A 4,872-nucleotide genomic window follows, 5' to 3' on the forward strand; every position below is an offset into this window, starting at 1 on the left:
TAAGGAAGGAAAGAGACAGATTTTTTGTAAAACAGCTTGATGCTGTCTAAACACTTTTTTTGTGCAAAGACTTGAAGGAACTTTTCTATTGCATTTGTATTACATATGAATCTTTGTAATTACATTTGTGATACATCCGTTTCCACTCCCAGTTGAGCAGTGCTGAACCTTACTTTTTCTTCCCCTGTAATGGGTGTGGATGGTGATGTACCTTAAACTTGCATGTCTGTCTCCCCATTTTTGTCGGGGCTTGTGTAGAACACTGATGGACCAGACTTGGCCGTGTCTTATTTTTTGTGTAGCTTTGTAGCGGTAACCTAGCATGCGATAACTATTGTGAAACATTAACCAGGTTTCCATCCAACCTATTAATGCGCGTAACGTACATGTCGGATAAAAGATTTAATGACAGGCCTGATGGAAACAGATCATTTGTCGGTACATTTTACGTTTACATTTTAGTCATTTAGCAGACGCTCTTATCCAGAGCGACTTACAGTAGTGAATACATACATTTCATACAGTTCATTTACATTTCATGCATTTAAAAAAAATTATAATAATTGTACTGGCCCCATGTGGGAATCGAACCCACAACCCTGGCGTTGCACACACCATGCTCTACCAACTGAGCCACAGGGAAGGCCTAAACTTGCCAAATGTCAACAAAACAAAATACGCTACACAAGGTGGGACCTTTTCGTGTCGGTAAAATTCATTATGTGAGAAATGTTGGTGGAAACAATTTTATGCGCAAGTATTGATATAATAACCATCATATCGAAGTAAACTTGGAGTGTGGTTGTATGGTCCTCCCACTAAAGTTGTGTGGTCCTTCCACTATGACTCGTATGGAAAGCATGCAGGTATTTTTATGTGCAATGCATCATCACACACAGCCTTTTAGCCACAGCAAGTCAATTTGATGGAAAAACATCTCTGGTGGGAAAATGCGCATATTGTTTTTACGCGTATTTTAGCATATTCGCATGAAAATCTGTCACCAATTGGATGGAAACCTAGCTATAGTTACTCTGCTATTATTTGTCATGTAGATTAGTATCTCCTGCCCGGTTGCCCATTGGGCAATTGTTTTTGTGAAGCATTGTATACCTGGATGTGAAATAGACTACTGAATCTTCTCTGAACCTTTGTAATTATCTTTGACTGATCCTGTCCTTTTTTGCCTTTTCAGCTGTTTTAGAAGTATTTTTTTAGGGGAAATTCCAAGCCTCTTTGAATCAGAAAACAATCAGCGTACCTTTTAAATGTTCTGTTACATTTGCCTGACAGTCAAAACTGTGTTGCATTCAAACTGTTACATTTGTGCATTTAATGTTTCTTATTTTTTAAATATTTTTGTACGTCATTTGAGCATGTAAATTATAATTTATTAAACCTTGCTTGCTGAAAATTAACCTGTTTGCTCTGAGTCATCTAAATTGTTCCAGTAACAATGCAGCTATTGAATAAGCATTTAGTGCAGTGTATGTTCATTTTAGAATATGGTAAATGTGTCCAGACACCAGTCATTGAGGTACATGGCATGCTACATTTGCGTGTACTTGCAAAATGACCTTGACAAAAGGGTCTGTTCCCCTCAATCTGCATATTAAGAGTGACAGGCAGTGCTATAGACGGCCCAGGGTCCACGTGACCGTATGCAGCATCCCCTCCAACTATGCGTCAATCACACTGATTCGCTCTGAGATTAACACAAAACCCACAATACCTTTAGGCACGGCCCTGTCTGTATTCAGGAGATTTTTAATTGCTGGATACATATGCAAACATTGTCCCTTGGGGTTTATGCATTTTATGTTTAATTACCCCACAAGCAATTTCTTTCCACACAATTTCCAAAAACCTGTCATGCCTTATCTTCTTCACTAGCGGCTCATTATAAGATCAAACTCTACCCTTGCATTTAAAATGGCAGTGAACAAAAACTGTTGTTATTTTGGTTCATGTGTTTGTCCTGATTGAGTTTCAGACACTTTCCGCTGGAGGTCCTACTGGGCAGTGTTTACTGGTGGAGAGCCACAGCCATCCTGAATGACAGCAGCTGGCCTCTCCTAATTTAACGTGAAATCCCATTAAATGCTCTGCCATTGTTCTCAGTAGAAACTGTGGAAACACTACGCTTTTAGGTTGGATTATTAAAAGCCATAAAATCTGACCTGGCTGCCCCAAGCTTTTCTGTGTTTAACACCTCATGCTTTCCCATTTTGTAGTCAGCCTTTTGTGGCTTCATGCTCTAGTATGGTTTATACCTGTTCAGGAATTCTTGACATCTTTATCACTGGGCTTTATCGTTTACATTAGGTTGAGTTAATGGTGAATGAATTCATATCTAGTTTCGGTTGATTGGTCAATAAAAGTGTAATTTATTCTAATTCATACCGCTTTTTCAGCTATTTATTATAAATCCATCTACATTTGCTGCAGCCAATAGACCAAGAAACCCATCTAAACGTTCAGACTGCTACTGTGATAATGTCATGACGGACCTCTCTTCATGCACATCAAATAATATTTGCTACAATTACCATGGGATGGCTGATTCATACTCACGTTAATTAATCAACATTTTTTTTGCGTGCTTCCGATCCATGAGATAACTGACCTTTCTTTGTTGATTGGATACAGCTGTGTGACATTTCCTCCTGCAGAGGCTGACCTACATTTCCAATTGCAAAAGACATAGTGAAACCTTCAGCTCAGACATGTGAAGTAAACATGTTGTATGTAGATGCAGAGTGGATATCGCTGCTTCTTTTCAGATTGTTGACAGCTAAAGTAGTAGCATGTTGATTTCTGAAAGTGGAAATGTGCTATATTTCTGCTATACGCCACATTGTAGCAATTGGGGGACAGTGTTTAAGCTGCATAGGCCTACACTGAATAGAAGTGCATCACCAAACACCAATATCCCATACTACACAGCCAATCCATCCCTTCCCCCACCCATCATACCCAGAAAACAAAATGTATATGAAACAATTGATCTACTGTAAAATACCTTTACAACATCAAAGAGCTCTTAGAAGAGCTTTAATTGAAATTGATGTTAAGTAATAGAATACAGTGATTATAAATATAATTTTATCTTCAGAACATAAACAATACACGTAACACTAGACTGCTATTTTTTGGGGCAAAATATTATGTACAAATATCCCAGTAACACACAATCATCTCTGCCATGTAAAGTGTAATCTACATAATCTGTCAGGGCGCAGAAACATGCAGCGGGAGATGCTCAATACTCTGCCATCCCCAGCAGATGTTCCATAGACACCACATTATTATTCAGATTCAGGTTAAGAGAGCATTTTAATCACATGTAGAATAGAGAGTAAAATAGGTCTGACTGAGAGAGATTCCCGCAGGGCTATAGAATGGCTGACTCCTGCTGAAAGAAAGAACTGTGTCTCAACTGCAACGGCAGGACGACACGTTCCCACTGCCTGACCTTGATGAGCTTGAATGAGCAGATTCAATGGGTTTCTCCAGGGTCACATGGGTTGGGTCCAGGCAGGAGGCACTTAGGCACTGTAGGATTCAGGTGGTCTATGATTGGTATGGGGAGAGAAGTGGAGGGGGTTAAGAGACAGATCTCTCTTAATTCAGACATTGCCAAAATTGCAATTTCCCCCTAAATAAGATGAATGAGGTGGCTGGTTGAGTGACTGGCTGATTGAACGGGTTGAGGCTGTAGGGAAATTGAGTTGCCTGGTCCCATCAATGCCTTGGTGGGGAGGGGCAGGTGTACAGGGATGGGGTGTTTGGGTTTCATGCCTGGCCATCTGGAAACTCATTGCAGTGGCTAGATGGGGTAGATGTTGTGGATATTTTGCAGTCCAACTGTCACGGTTGGTGTATGAACGAGACCAAGACGCAGCGTGGGTATCGTTCCACATCTTTATTTATATGTGAAACTATACAATACACACAAACTATTTTTTTAAAACAAATAATTACAAATTAACATTTTTTAAATAAATGTTAAATTAAAAAAATTAAAAAATTAAATACATTTTAAAAAAAACCCGTGACGACGAGGTACAACATGCATTAACTCAACATAATCTCCCACAAACACTAGTGGGGAAAAACAACAACTTAAATATGATCGCCAATTAGCGACAACGATGACCAGCTGCCTCTAATTGGGAATCATACGAAAACCCCAACCTAGAAAAAAAGAACCTAGAACACAACATAGAAAATTTAAGCTAGACAAAAACCCCAACCTAGTAAAAAGAACCTAGAACACAACATAGAAAATTTAAACTAGACAAAAACCCCAACATAGAAAAAATAACCTAGAACACAACATAGAAAATTTAAACTAGACAAAAACCCCAACATAGAAATAAGAAACTAGAAACAAACATAGAAATAAATACACTAGACAAAACCCCCCAGTCACGCCCTGACCTACTCTACCATAGAAAAATACGAGCTCTCTATGGTCAGGACGTGACACCAACATTATCCTAAGAGGGAGACATACCATCTCCATTAGGGGTAAGATCATCCAAGAGGGCAACATTGGTGGCAGTTTGATTACTGTATTTGACATGTAATCAACTACTAATATAGGATTCCCAAATCATGATTATGGAAATTACATCTTAATGTAACACAAGTTAACCAATGGGAACAGTATAATATTTCACATTCTCTGTTCATGAGTAGCCTAATAGTAAATATATCACAACAAATTTGTTCGTTTTGTAAAGCAGCCATAGGCTGTTACTGTCTTTCAATATGGGAAGTATATTGCACTGTGAGATATTTTAGTGCTAGATTAGCCAGGCATGTAGCGCTTGTAACATGTGAGGGATGACAAAGAATGTGACCCTC

Source organism: Salmo trutta, chromosome 20 (genome assembly GCF_901001165.1).
Source record: "Salmo trutta chromosome 20, fSalTru1.1, whole genome shotgun sequence".
Lineage (NCBI taxonomy): Eukaryota > Metazoa > Chordata > Actinopteri > Salmoniformes > Salmonidae > Salmo > Salmo trutta.